The sequence below is a fragment of the Crocuta crocuta genome, unplaced genomic scaffold (genome assembly GCF_008692635.1).
Source record: "Crocuta crocuta isolate KB4526 unplaced genomic scaffold, BGI_CrCroc_1.0 scaffold36, whole genome shotgun sequence".
In the NCBI taxonomy this organism is placed as follows: Eukaryota; Metazoa; Chordata; class Mammalia; order Carnivora; family Hyaenidae; genus Crocuta; species Crocuta crocuta.
The window spans coordinates 791238-807248 of NW_027532203.1; positions in this window are offsets into that span (position 1 = coordinate 791238).

Below are 16011 nucleotides of genomic sequence, written 5' to 3' on the forward strand. Positions count from 1 at the left end.
ATCACTCACAATCAAAAGATGCACACAATAACTAGCATATTGATCAAAACTATAATAGCAAAATCAAGAACTATAATAACACATTCTGCAAGCAGGAGTATAGAAAAATATGAAGTCCTACAATCTAGTAGGAATTCCTATTGTAAAATCATTAATTGAGGAGAATTTCAAAATTTCTAACCAAACTAGATATATGTTAAACTTTTGATCCAGGAAACCAAATTCTAGGAATTCACCCTTGAGAGATATATCATGTAGAAAATGTGCGTTTTTGGGGGGCACCTTTGTGGCTCAGTTTGTTAAATGTCAGACTCTTGATTTCAGCTCAGGTCATGATCTCATGGTTTGTGGGTTTGAACCCCGCTTTGGGCTCTGTGCTGACAGCACAGAGCCTGCTTGGGATTCTCTCTCTCCCACTTTCTCTCTCTCTGCCCCTCCCCTGCTCTCTCTCTCTTTCAACAATAAATAAGCAAACATTAAAAGAAATAATTTTCTTTTAGAAACCTCTTTTTCTAAAACTTCATTTATTCATTTCTGTTTCTACATACTTTTCCTAGTTTACATACAGTTCTTTATAGGTGACGTGCAGTTTGGGACTCGGGTAAAAGGCACGCATGAGGATTACTGGCCTCCATCAAAGAGATTTTGTGTCAGAACATTTGCATGGGTGCATGTCAGGGCCTTGGGCTTCCCGGTTCTTCAGGGATGTCCAAGGAAGCTCTCTGATTGAGGGTATGTTTGTTTCCATTTTAATCATCCTGAGACAAGGTAACTCCTGGTCCCCAGTCGGGGATAGAAAAGACTTCTCAGTTGGGTTGGCCAAAAAGTGGCTTGGAGGATGTGTGAACATTCCCTAAACAGAAAGGAGAGGGTGTGTCACTTTGAGCCAGGCTGTCTATGAGGAAGGTGTCCCTTGGGCAGTCTGAGGCCAGGTTCCTGTTCTCCCACGCACCTCATTGCCCTCGGGTTAAGTTCTTCCCCGGCCCTCCCGGCACTTGGGGTGTCCAGGCCGCCACCCAGGCGCTTTGCCTGGGCATGGAGTGTGGGCGCCCTGCGGTCACACCCCTCAGATGGAGGCCCCCGCCCTGAGCGGGGCACAGCAGAGTTGGCAGGGGCAGGAAAAATGTGAGCAGAGGAGCCCTGCGAACCTTCCAGAATTTGCTGGCAATCTCTTGCAGGTGGGAGTTAGTTTAGGGTGAGGAACCACCATATCCAAGTAAAGACAATAATATGGATATAAAGACTAGGTGTGATACTCTTATTATCCACATTTGAGAAATGCGGAAATGGAGACATGGGAGAGGACTACTTAGTTACTTTATTACACCCCCAAATTTCTTTAAAGCCCCATAAAACAATTAGATGTCATATACATACATATATATACATATATATTCTATATACATACACATATATATACATACATATATATATACACATATATATACATACATATATATTCTATAATAAAGCAGATGTCTTCATAGTGAGATTATGCATGATTATTGATATTAATATGGTCATGCTATAAGTTACAATTAAGAAAAAAATTTCTCGAACCCACGAACCGCGAGATCATGACCTAAGCGAAAGTCAGACGCTCAACTGACTAAGCCACCCAGGCGTCGGGCTCTGTGCTGACTGCCAGCTCAGAGCCTGGAGCCTGTTTCAGTCTGTGTCTCCCTCTCTCTCTGACCCTCCCCTGCTCACACTGTCTCTCTCTCTCCTAGAAATAAATAAAAACATTAAAAAAAAAATTTCTCAAATAAAAATCAGTTAAAGTTAAGAAGCCAAGAAATGTAGCATGTGCACTGTGGCCTCCCAGGCCGTTCCCTCCCCTTCCAGCACACACTCAGGCGGCCTCACACCTCTGCGGAGTACGTTCAGTATTCTCTGTTTTGTCTGCCTACAGAGAGGGGGGAAGGAAAAAGGTAGAGAATCTAAGAGAAAACTGAGCTCCAGTGTGATGAAGGTCTGCCGACCTTCAGTCACAACAAGAGGGGAGACATGGAAGTGGATTGGGCACAAAGCTGTCACTCTGTCCATCCGGCTGTCATCAGTGGTGCATCACGTTTGCACAGACAGGCAACAGTCTGCACCCCAAACATGCTGCCCGGCTCCCTCCTCTTGCACCTGGAATCCCGTGGCCCTTCTGGACGGGAGGAAGCCAGTGATGGTGTGCGACACAGCTACGGCCCCAGGCCATTAGGTTTAGGATCTGGACATCTGGACGATTGAAATTTTTCTTTGAGCCAGGAGAGCCTTGTTAACCTATTTTACAAATTGCATGTCTCTCTGTGTTAGAAGTTTTAGGATCTTATGCTTCTTATGCTGCTTATGACAATGGACATAGAAGTCCAGTTTAATTCTGATGTCGTTGTCTTCAAGGTTTCGTTTTTATCTGAAATTACACTGCTGAGTTTTACAAAGTACCAGACTTCCTTTAGATTTCTACAAGGTTCTGTTAGGGTTCTTATACAGCATACCAGATGGTCAACACCATTTTCCCCCCTTAATTTTGTTTCTGATGCTTTAGTTATCACTCCCAGCTTGCTGCCATCTACAAATCTTAAAGCCATGCCCTTATCTGCCTTCCTTCTGGTTATTAATTAAATCTTTAACAAGACAGGGCTCAGCGCCAACATACTGTGAGTCTTCAATGAAAACTCCATTCTGTACTTTGATATTCATTAACATTCTTTGGGCTTCAAGCTACAACACAACTTGATTTTTTTTCTGTGAAAAACTATTAATCTTTCTATGGCTTCTTTTCCTTATCTTTAAAATGGAAAGGGTTTTTTTTAACTAGTATTTTTCCAGCCATCTGTAGTTTGGAACTGACCATTTGCTTTTTAATTTCAAATCATCAGTGGTCTATGCTTTTGTAAAATACAATAAAATATGAAATATAAAAAATAAAGTAGAAAAATGAAATATAAAAAAGAAATGAAACAAACAGTTTTATTATTCAGGCCAACAGACATAAAATCACATTCCAATAATCATATCAAACACAGAAAAGGAAAGAAGAAAGGATTGCAAACACTGTGCACATTAGCTATTGAGAGTATGGGTGGAGGTGATTAGTATTGGAAATATTATTACAGTTGTAACTTTTTGTTATGCTCCCACCTTGACCAAAGGCTCTGAGTCATGTGACAATCCCTGTTCCAAGCTCCCATGAAGCACATTTGAAATCAGTTTCACGTATATCGATAATATTTTTAATGTTACACAAGAACTTACATTTTGCTTGTCAATCCATATAATTTTGATGGAATAAATGACAATGCCTTGCATAGAAGTTAATGTCTATCTTAACCTCTGTGTATTGATTTTATAACACTCATCGTAGAAAAGCCAATCTCAGAGAGGTACCCAGGCAGGACTGAAAGAAAAGAAAAGAATTTGAAGTAAATTCAGTAACCTTACAGAATTCATTTTTATCCAACATGAAGTGATTTTTTTAGTTTAAAAATTTATCTTCAGTCCTTCAATAGTGAGTTTCAAATATTAATCTTGTATAACTTAAAATTATCATTTGATGAAAGAAACGAATTTCAAATTTTCTTGGTGTGAATGGTTGTTGGGAAAATAAAATACAGAATACTCTGTTAAATTTGTGTTTGGTGATCATTTTTCACAAGTGGGCAGAATCAAGATTTATTGATGTAAGTGTGCGTGCATGTGCATGTGTGGAAATACTAAGGTATTTAAAATTTCGAACATTCTAGGGGCCAGCAACACTGTATTTTGGGCCCTGATCAGTCGGCAATACTGAGGAGGTATTCAAAAGTAAAATAGCATTCCTTACTATAGTATCTTAACAAATATGAAAATATGAATACAGGGGAGCCTGGGTGGCTCAATCGGTTAACCGTCCGACTTCAGCTCAGGTCATGATCTCACGGTTCGTGGGTTCGAGCCCCGCTTCGGACTGTATGCTGACAGCTCAGAGCCTGGAGCCTGTTTCGGATTCTGTGTCTCCCTCTCTCTCTCTGTCCCTCCCCCACTCACTTCTTATTCTCAAGAATAAATAAACATTAAAAGAAATGTTAAAAACAGAAAATATGAATACATATTTGCAAGGAAATATTGTTGTATTTATATACAGACATTTAAGCCAGATCTCTGACAAACATATCATTTTCTCAGTTTGCTGATGCACTTTAAAGAGATAATCCCTAGGGTGCTGGCTGACAAAGCGCTGAGCCACTAATGTATTTAGACTTCACACTAGGAGAGACTACTTCACATCTGGTATTAAAAAGTGTTCATGTTTCTTGCTTCCTTTGACAGTGCCTGGCAGAGGTTGTGAAATCATAATGTTTATTTAAACATTGTTTTAAAGATGTGCTCAAATTGCTTTTATTTTCATGTAGTTTATTCATAAAAACATCCCATGCAGAAAACCAGAGGCTACATGAGCTATACAAATTACCCATCTATAACTTGTTGCCACCTGAATTTAAATATTTGAATATATCATGAGAAATGAGGCTTATCATTATGGAAATCATAATAAAATCAAATAGTTGAAAATATCTGCTCATGGATGACTTTTGGTTCTGGCTGATATTCATTAAGCATCCAAGCAGAGCTAGGTACTTTGTTTTCTATGCTTTCATGAATTTTTTTTTATTTTTTTATGCTTTCATGGAATTTTGATCATACATGTAGGTATAAGGTCATTATTGCTGCTATAACATATTACCATTAACTTGATGTCCTAAAAAAAAACCCACAAACTTATTGTCTTTCAATTATACAGATGTCTGAAATTAGTCCCTCTGGGCTAAAATAAAGGTGTTAGTAGGCCTCTATTTCTTCCTTGAATTAAATTCTTATTAATTAAATTAGATATTGAGCCATGAATACAATCATGATACACACAGTCTCTATCCCCTAGGAAGCAAATATTGAAATTTATATTATTTTTACTATTTATGGAGTTTTGTAGCTATTGGCCATTTATCTATTCAGTTTCTGAATAATATGGAGCAGTCAAATCTTCATAGTGCGATAGGAACACAGATAAAACGAAACTAATATTGGGGTGCCTGGGTGGTTTAGTCGGTTAAGCACCCAACTCTTGATTTTGGCTCAGGTCATGATCTCAAGGTTTGTGAGTTCAAGACCCACATCCAGCTCTCACTAACAGTATGGAGCCTGATTGGGATTCTAAGTCTCTTTCTTTCTGCCCCTCAACCCCCATGCTCGTGCTCTCTCTGTCTTTAAATACATAAGTAAATTTTTAAAGAGGAGATTAATACTTATCAAACTTAGTTTTTTAGCAGCATGAATTTTTTTTTTGCTAAGAGAAACTTTTATGTACAGAAAAATACTACCTATAGTTCTTTGAGATATAGATCACCATTGTTTTATTAAAGTGACATCATAACAATGCTTCAGTTTTGTTTTAAATTCAGCTCAAGAACCTCATTGTATTCATTTCATTTATAACCTAGTGATTATATTCCCTCAAGTACTTTAAATTATATTTTTAGACATATTTTTAGAGCTGTCAGCACAGAACCCAATGCATGGCTTGAACCCACAAATTGTGAGGTCATGAGCTGAGCCAAAGTCGGATGCTTAACCGACTGAGCCACCCAGGCACCCCGATATTAATAACTTTAAGTACTGAATACTTACAACAAGACTTTATTCTTTTTTTTAATTTTTAATGTTTGTTTATTTTTGAGAGAGAGAGACACAGAGCATGATCGGGGCAGGGGCAGAGAGAGAGGGAGACACAGAATCTGAAACAGGCTCCAGGCTCTGAGTTGTCAGCACAGAGCCTGATGCAGGGCTGGAACCCACGAACTGTGAGATCGTGACCTGAGCCGAAGCCGGACACTTAACCGACTGAGCCACCTAGGCGCCCCAACTTAGTCTTTATTCAAGGACCAAGTCACTTTTGAACATCCAATATACCCATTCTCTCTTTCTCTTCCACAAATATTTTTCTTATTTGTTCTCTCCATTTCTGCACATCTTTCTTCAAGTTCTTGATAAAATGCATATTTAGATATAACAACACATTTGTATTTTATTTTTTAATGTGTGCTTTTTTTTTCTCTTCAAGGCAGGTGTTTAAAAACATGTTCATTTTCCTCTAGAATAATGATGGTTCTGGAGCAAGACAGTTTTGACTGTCTTTAACTCTTTCCATGCCAGCTGTATTTATGTAAACATGCTTTAGAGGTGCTTCGGGTCCACTTCTCCCACCTAATCCACTCATCGGTTGGGGTTTCCTTTGCCCTCCAAACTTCTTTTTATCTATGAGGGAGTACCATCTGGTAGCACACAACAGTAAAATCAAACTCTGCGGAGCACACCCAAAAAACACTCCCTCACGCTCCCTCCTCGCAGTCAACATCTGCTTTTCTCTGCAGTTTGGAATGGCATTTTGAAGGGAAAAGTGGAAACCATAGTAGTAATTTGAACTAGGTTAAGCAATTTTGATGCCTGATGAAGGCATCCATAATGAGGATTTCAAATCACCAGTATAATCAGTGTTTGCTTATGTTAAAATTCAACATCTTAGGCACTGAATTTATACAGTTCTGGAAAATCATGTTTTTCACTAGCTCGGTAAGTGCCTCTTGTTTACTGGTAGTAATGAGTTAACGTTTGGCTGGCCAAGGTTTGTATTGCATTACATTTCTGAAGCAGTAGAGTCTGCTGAGCTATGGGGATATATCTGTCTCTTTATAATTAAAAATACTTTTTGGCATGAGAAGTCACATACATCATCAAGTATCTAGCACATAGCCACAAGTTAAAGTGATAACCTTTTCACGGTAAAATAAATACATTGTCGTCCTCTTTATTTAACTCTTACCCGGTAACTCTCTTAAAATGTAACTATTACTTCTCTGGATTAATTCTTAATTTTTCCACATTTGTGGTGGAGAAAATCAAGTAAAAATAAAAAATAGTAGTAACAACTGATTAAGGAGGAAAGATTAGATTTTTTTGTAATGGTATATTTTTGAGAATCCAAGACAATTAAATATTTGGAGCTGGAGGGATGCATATCTCTACATCCATATCTACTCCAGAGATGTTGAACATATTTGTAATAGTTTGGGACCAGGAATACATACAGTATATTTATTTCATATATATAACATATATTATGTATATATAATTAGCTGGTGGCTACATATTCACCAATTCTATTTCCTTTCTCTGATCAGACCTCATCTCCCAACTTCCTCAACTTCCATTAGAATAAAATGGGAACAATGTGACATGTGACTGGGTTTAGACTGTGAAGTATGGAGAGAAATAATGGCCTGGCTCCTAACAGGCCTGCACCATCCTCAGCTCATATTCTCTCTCTCTCATCCTTGTAACTATGGTTGAAGAACTACAAAATGACAGAGCTACAGAATGGAAATACAACTCTGAGCTGCACACTTGCTACCGTCTGTGGCATGTGCTGGAAAAGACACTGATCTGGGGGAGTGCTTGTTACAACAGCTGGTGTTACTTATGCTTTTTAGTATACCAGGCATGTTCCAAGGTTTGGTCTTTCCTAATTCTGAGAGAACTCGGTGATTGCTTATTGCTCAGTGATTATCAGCAAAATGACAGGAAAAAATATCTGCTGATGTGATGAAAATTGAATCCAACTCCTTAGGACATAATTAATGGCTTTCTAAGGGACTCCTCAGGAGGTTACAACTTAACAAGCAGGCAGGGAACCCTCTTAAATAACTTGGTAACAGTCACAATTAGACGGATTCTTTTTAAATTGTAGAAGGAAGTAAAAATTTCTCCCTACAAACACTAGACACAGTGTACCAGAGTGTCAAGTAATTACAGGTAGATTTAACAACACAGCCCTGACATAATCAAAAAGTAAATATTATTAAAATGCGGTTAATCAAATAAAAGTCAGGCTATCATTACAGGTAGTCCAAACCCAAGAGAAGTTGAGTTCCTCCCTGGCAACTAATTCCTTCAGGGGTAGTTCAATCCTGATAAAAGATGAATTTTTCCATGGCACACATTTTCAATCTTTAAGGCATACTTGGGTTTTCCAAGTGGCTTGTTGCTTTATTTTTTTCTTCTTGAATTTTGTTAAGAGGATGAGTGTGCTTTCCCCTCTTTTACCACTTGGAGGTTTTCTAATTATCCCCCAAGTCCCAGAGTAACTACACTCTTCTGCATGAAGCACTCTGCTTCCTGATCTTCCTGATCTTCCCTAAGCAGAGCTATGTGCTCTCTCCACTGTGTCCTTTTTTTGTTTTGTTTTGTTTTTATTTATTTTTGAGAGAGAGAGAGACAGTGTGAGCAGGGGAGGGTCAGAGAGAGAGGGAGACACAGAATCTGAAGACAGGTGCCAGTCTCTGAGCTGTCAGCACAGAGCCCGACGCGGGGCTCGAACCCACAAACTGTGAGGTCATGAGCTGAGCTGAAGCCGAACACTCAACTGACTGAGCCACCCAGGCGCCCCTCCAATGTGTCCTTAAAGCAAATTTTAAGTGCCTTCCAAGCACTGAATACTTGCTGATATGATTTACACCTGCCTTTCAGCCAAAGGAGTTTCCATTCATCCCTGGAATGTGGGATATAGAAAGAAGTAAATTTATTTGTTCTATATTTACAGACCAAATAAGGGTTTGCTTTTTCCTAGTCCCATGATGGCGTAGGGTTGCATTTAAGCAAAGTGTGTAGAAAGAAAAACTATAAATGTATATATAAAGAAAAGCTATCTGTGTAAAAGAAAAACTATATTACATATATATATATACATGTGATATATACATATATATGTAGTTTTATATAGGTAAAAGAAAAACTATATATATGGTTATATATAGAATATGTTATATATATTCTGTATACAAAGAAAAGCTATCCATGTAAAAATATAAGATTACATATATGTATATATGCATGTAATCTTTACACAAACGTTCATATTCTCCCCACCTAAAGTTTACAAACTGAAACTTTTGTTCTATCCTTTTCTGTTTTTTAAGATAAACTTTTACAGACTAATGTCTTTCTTAGGCTTTTCACCAGTTTCATTTTCGGACTGACTCTTCTCCAACTTCCGAGAGGCAATTAGTACTGTGAACTGAGATATACCTTTTTCTTTCTTCTTTTTTAAGGCAACGTTATGTTTCTGATATCATTTAGGTTCTGGATGCAATTTTCAATGTGTGTGGAGGGGACTTCGTTTATACCACCAAGCAACTCAATTCAAATCAATTATGATACTATTTACTTAAAGGGCTCAGTCCCACAAGACTGCTTCCCACTTCTGTCCTCAATCACAAGCCCAGGTTGTTACCTGGGCCTGCTGACAGATTAGCTATAAATCAGAAGTTTGCAGAACATCCCCTCCCCCACTTGGGGTAGATTAATTTGCTAGAGTGGCTCACAGAACTCAGAAAACCCATTTACATACCAGATTATGGATTTATTATAAAGGATGTTAAAGGATACAAATCAACAACAGGTGAAGAGATACACAGCATGAGGTCCTGAATAAAGGAGTTTCTGCCTTCATAAAGTTTGAGGCCTGGCATGGTGGTGTGTGGAAGCATGTTTCCCCAATATGGAAGCTCTCTACACCCCTTCCTTTTGGGTTTTATGGAGGCTCTATTGCAAAGGCATAATTGATAACCTGTTGGCCATTGGTGATTGATTCATCTTCCAGCTCTTCTCCCCTTCCCAAAAGGTCCAACCCTCTGATCATGGCCCCTTAGGCCTTCCAAAAATCCTCTGTTGTGAAGGAAAGGGGCTTGTGAATAACAAGACACCCATTTCACCTTTAAAGTTCTGAAGTGTTTTTAGGAAATAAGGACAAGAGACTGTTATGTCAAAATACATTCCCATTGCTCTGTGGTCCAGGAAATTTCAAGAGTTTGAGAGCTGTTGGCCAGTCACCCTAGATGAAGACCATGAATCACAATGTCAAAGATATTTATTTTGTTGATACCTGAAGGTCTAGTGTATTCCTAGATCCATATTTACCAACTCTATGGTTTTACTCGTTTATACCACATTTACCAACACATTTCCATGCTGTTGAGCATGTTAAGTATTTCCAGTGTTTTTGTTTGTTTGTTTTTCAGGGTCAATTTCACAACAAAGATACCACAAGGAAATTTGTGTTCATTTATGCATGTGTTTTTAGGGTATATATCAGAAATGAAAATTCTCGTTAATGGAATATACTTTTTAAAATGTGATACATATTTTGTCAAAACATGTGTAAAATGAACATATTTTAAACCACAAAATAGCAAATATGTGCAGCCACTGCCAAGAATAAAACATAGAACATTGTGATATGTTAGAGCCCTCATTAACCACAACTCTAAAACACACAATTGACCGTTAAAGATATACCCATTATCTTCATTTTTGTTAATTTTTTCCTTTATTATTTTATTTTACTTTGTGTTTTTTCTGTGTTTTTCTATGCATGCATGTGTGCTTGTGCATTTTAAAATTTTATTTATTTATTTTCAGAGAGACAGAGACAGCACAAGTTGGGGAGGGGCAGAGAAAGAGGGAGACAAAGAATCTCAAGCAAGCTATGCACTGTCAGTGCGGAGCCTGATGAAGGGCTCAAACTCAAAAAACTGTGAGATCATGATCTGTGCCTAAGCCAAATTACTGACTGAGCCACCCAGCCACCATTATTACTAATGAGGAATATATCATTTCCTACTTCATTAGATTACTTTGAGGACCACATGACTTTTATCATATGCTTAAAATTCCATTCCACAAATATAAGCCTTATACAAGTATTATTTGTGACTTTGTTGATCTTATTACTATTATTTTTTTTAAAAATTTTTTTAATGTCTTTTATTTATTTCTAGGAGAGAGAGAGAGACAGCGTGAGCAGGGGAGGGTCAGAGAGACAGGGAGTGACAGACTCTGAAACAGGCTCCAGGCTCTGAGCTGGCAGTCAGCACAGAGCCCGACGCGGTGCTCTAACCCACGAGCCGTGAGATCATGACCTAAGCGAAAGTCGGACGCTTAACCGACTAAGCCACCCAGGCGCCCCTTATTATTACTATTATTTAACATGTCCTCCCGTGCACTGTGTAGAGTTACTGTAGGCATATATATATATAAGCATACAATATCTGGATTGTAGGACATTCAAATGCGTTCACCTATACCAGCTAATAAAAAACTGTCTACCCAAAGCACTTGCACTAATTTGTATTCTTAGTGGCAACAAACAAAAGTGTGTATTACAAAACTATGTCTTGTTCCATTTCCTCATAATATTTGATATTGCCAGACTTTTTCACATTGACCAAACTGAAAAGTATTAAAGCATATTTTATTATGTGTTTAATTTGGACTTGCCTGATGAGATGCTCATGGGTTGTCTGGTTTTTCTCTTTTGTGAGGAATCTCTTTAAGACTTTGGGCAATTTTGTTGTCTTCTTATTATCGAAGCATATTAGTTCTTTATATATTGTGTCTATAAATCTTGTGCCAGTTTAAGGGTAGCAAATAACTCATCTGAGTTTTTGTCTGGCGTTTTCCTACTCTTTATGGTGATATTTCATAAATGCAAAGTTTTAAATTTCAGTACAGTTCAATTATCATTCTTACTTGCACTTTCTGTGTTTTGTATAAAAATTACTAATCTGTTGTATATTTCAATATCTTAGATACAAACAGGAGGGGGGAGTCAGAAGAGAAAATTAATGATATAATGTAATAAGCAATATATTTCAATAGCCATAATTACATATAACTTGAGTACATAAACTTTTGAATTATTATTTTATTGGATTTTCTTGTAGGAGAGTACTCTATTCCAGTGGATCATAGTAACTGCCACACTTACATACACTGTTCTAGCAAATCTCCATCCTAATATCGCAAACAAAGGTAAGAAATTGGAAATTCCAGGGGCACCTGGGTGGCTCAGTCGGTTAAGCGTCCGACTTCGGCTCAGGTCATGATCTCGTGGTTCGCGGGTTCCATCCCTGCATCGGGCTCTGTGCTGACAGCTCAGAGCCTGGAGCCTGCTTCAGATTCTGTGTCTTCCTCTCTCTTTGTCCTACCCCCATTCATGCTCTGTCTCTATCTCAAAAATAAATAAACATTTAAAATATAAAAAAAGAAAGAAATAGGAAATTCTGGTGGTGAAGGAAGTTAAGAAAAATGTCCATTTTTACAAAGCAATTTTTGTTAAGGCTTCGATAGTTTTTCTAATGCATCTTATTTAGTAGACAGTTTGGGTCAACAAAACCTGTTGGCTAATTAAAAATAAACTCGACTTAACTGGCCATTTAAGTGTGGATTTATTTCTGGGCTCTCTCTTCTGTTCCATCGATCCATGTGTGACCTGGATATCAAGACATAACTGTTGTGCTTGCTCTCTTAGGAGAGCTTTGGGAGTTAACTTTCACCTGGAGTTTTATAAATCTTAGGTATTAAGAGATTTGACCTATATCTGATTTTCTCTTTGGATTTTCAGCCAAGCCCGGATGCCTAAAATGACAAAATACTACAAGGAAAGAGTCTTGTAATTTTCTGGCAGTTGCCCAGAATATAATACGGGAAGTAAGACTCAAAAGTACATTCTATGAGGAGTCACTGAAGTGATCACTTTTCACATATTTCTAAATGGCCTGAAAGACATGATGTAGGCTCAGAAGTAAGGCAAAAAAGAAAAATACTCATGTGCATCCAGGGAGTAACTTGCCAGTGGCTCATCAGTTCAGGAACACAGCAGGAAAAAAAATGGATTCAATCTTTGGAACTCTAAGAGAAGTAGAGGTCAGTTAGTACAAGCATTTCCTTCAAGCTCCTGTTATAAAATATTATAAACAGTACAAAATGTGTGTTATTAACACAAATATATTCTTATATGTTACAGACACATTCCATATAGCATACAATTAATATTCAGGCTTGTATATCATTCTACGTGTTAACTTACATGACAAAGTCACTTTTTCCTCTACAACTTCTGAATTTATGCCAAGCCTTACTTTAAATTATTAACAGTTTTGAATTCATATATTTCTTTTGGTTTCATCTTTCACAGAGTTCCAGTATAAATTTGATTATATTAGGAAACCTCCTTCTACTTCCTGGGAATCACAAATTTCGCACTGCTTAATGAAGTCTGCCTTGAACTTTATTTGCAATTACCTGATACAATGCCTTTTCTGTCACTCTGTTTAAGGCACGTCTCGTAGGGGTCTCATGATCTGGAGTTTTGTCTGACCCCATCAGACTTAGAGCTTCTTCTTTGTTTCTTTTTGCTATTTGATTAGAAGGTTTTTGTGTTCTTTGCAACCATTGCTATAACTGGAACTTCTGTCATAGTTCTGTCCCCTACAATTTCTTCCTTTATGTTTCCTTTGCTTTCGTCTTTTGATGTAGACACTTTCTTTCCATTACTCCTTTCTCTCTAATGTTTTGGAGGGCGTATATTCTGTTTCAAATTCTACTGTGGTCATCTTTTACTTTTTCAAAGTGATTCTTTTTTATTATTTATCAACTCTCTGATTCGAAAGTAAGATTGTAATTCCAGCAATCTGTGATAAACAGTATAGCAAGTACGTAACTTCTGCAAATTTCTTCAAGACCAATGTTATTCTCCTCTCTCCATCCTGTCATTATAATTTCAAATACGAAATCCCTATCATTGTTTTTGAATTGTTTGAATAGTATGTGTTTTTACAGAAAAAAAATGGAAAGTTTATCACCTTTTGAAATCCTGTTTTCCTGGGCTTGCTTTCAATTACACCCATTTTAATGGATTTCAAAATGTACAATACATCCATTTAATAAGAGCATATTTTTCAGCATTTTATAAAGGATGATGAGCCCTTTCATGGTGCCTTTTGTGATCCCTCTTATGTCCAGATCCTTATAATCATAAAACCCGTCATTCACTTTCACATAAGAATAATTTATCGGCTGCCTAGAATTTTACTGAGGTCTTATTATTCCTGTAAACTCAAGGGTTTTCTTAATTTCATATAAACCAACCGATTTCTTGTTTGCCAGCTTCCTACCCAAATCTACTGACTTCTTTTCCCCAAAATTTATTGAGACATTTTTGTATTCAATATTGTTTGCTTTTCCCATATATTGGTCTGAGTTTCTGCAGGAAACAGGTATCACTCACAAAAGGAATAACTGGAGAAATAAAGCAACTATTTACAAAAGGTTAAGAGAAACTGAGACAGAAGCCAAAGGGGACAAGAAGAGATCATGATTGCCACAAATGACCGTGAGACCGAGGCGGCAGCGGAGGGCCACCTGACATGAGCTGGGGCCTTGGGAGGCAGGATTCAGCCCCGCCAGATGGGGCCCACCCAGAATGGGGCCCACCCAGGATGATCAGGGAAATGAGGGTCCCAAAGTCTCCCATCTCCTGCTGGTATTTGCCATTACCCCATCTGAGAGATGCCAAGAGACAAGGGAGCTTGCCGAAACGGTCACTGTGGTCACAGAGGTCACAGTCAATGGTCAGGTGGTATAGTCCTAATGAATGAAGGACAAATCTGAGGAGAAAACCAGGGGGAAGAAAAATGTTTATGTAATTATTTTCCTTTCTTGATAAATGATACCAATGTCACTTGTTCCAAACCCTCCCCTTCTCTCTTCCTGTTTTGACAGCAGTTGGGAACCAAGGTGCCTGGCAGGAACATCGTGCACCCGTACCAGCACCAGGCTGATGCATCTGAATTTGTTTATATGAGAAAATACAAACCGGAGCTTTATATTTAATATTTCTTGCTATTCTTCACCTCCACTGGATGATGTTTTCTATCTTTGAAATGGCTCTTCTCATTTCTGCTCCTATCTGACTTTAAAGTTTCATTCTGTATAATGATAATCAGTTACTAACCAAATATTTTTTTTCTATACTCTCTATTTTAAACTGTCTTGGCTATGGATTAAGTTAATCTTTCTGAAACACCCTTTCCACCATAATATCCCCCTGACAAAACGCTCAGTAATTATTCTTGTCCTGTGGCATTAATTACAATGCACTCTAAGGACTTAACATTCCTTGATTCCGACCTACCTGTTGGATCTTATCTCTTAACACTCCCTCTGGGCGTTTGATATTCTGGCCCAGCCATTTTAATACCAAGCACATTTTGACATATTCAGTTTGATGTTGCTATTATAATGAAGAGATCATTTGGTTTTGGTCGAGAATAAATGACTACATTTGTATTCCTTTCTCTCCCTGTAAGTTACCAGGAGCAAAAGTCATACTGTCACTCCACTCAAATACACCCTGAACCTTATACACCATCTTACCCCTTTCCTTTAGGGACACCGCTGATAAATAATAACCTTTGACATGGCTCTTTTAACTGTTAAAGTGCTGAAATAGCATTAACCTGTAGTAAGCAGAGAAATTAATGAAATAAACTTTCAAGTGAACACAAATGTCATGGTAACAAATGTGAATCTTATAGGAACCCATAAAAGTCCTGTGTCATAGCTACGTTACAATGTGTGTTCTGTTCTACATCACGAGAAAGTTTGGAGGGCATTATGGGTGTGTCATTTGGTGCTCATTCTTTATGAACACTGTTTTAGGGGAACTGTCAGTGTTTCACTATTCCCAAAACAGTTCACTGTTCCCCCTTCCAAACTGCTGACATTTCAATTTTCTTTTTCTGATTCAATGAGGTAATTCTTACATAAATGCGATTTGTACATTCATGTGAGTGTATACATTCAAGAATTCTAATAAAGGATTAAAAACTAAAACACAGAAGGGGCACCTGGGAGGCTTAGTCGGTCATGTTTCTGACTCTTGGCTTCAGCTCAGGTCATGATCTCACAGTCTCATGAGTTCAAGCCCCACATCGGGCTCTGTGCCAACAGTGTGGAGCCTGCTAGGGATTCTCTCTCTCCTTCTCCACTCCTCCCCCACTGATGCTGTCTCTGTCTCTCTCAAAAATAAATAGACTCAAAAAATTTTTTAATGTAATCTCTAAAAACAAAACAAAAAAACTAAAACAT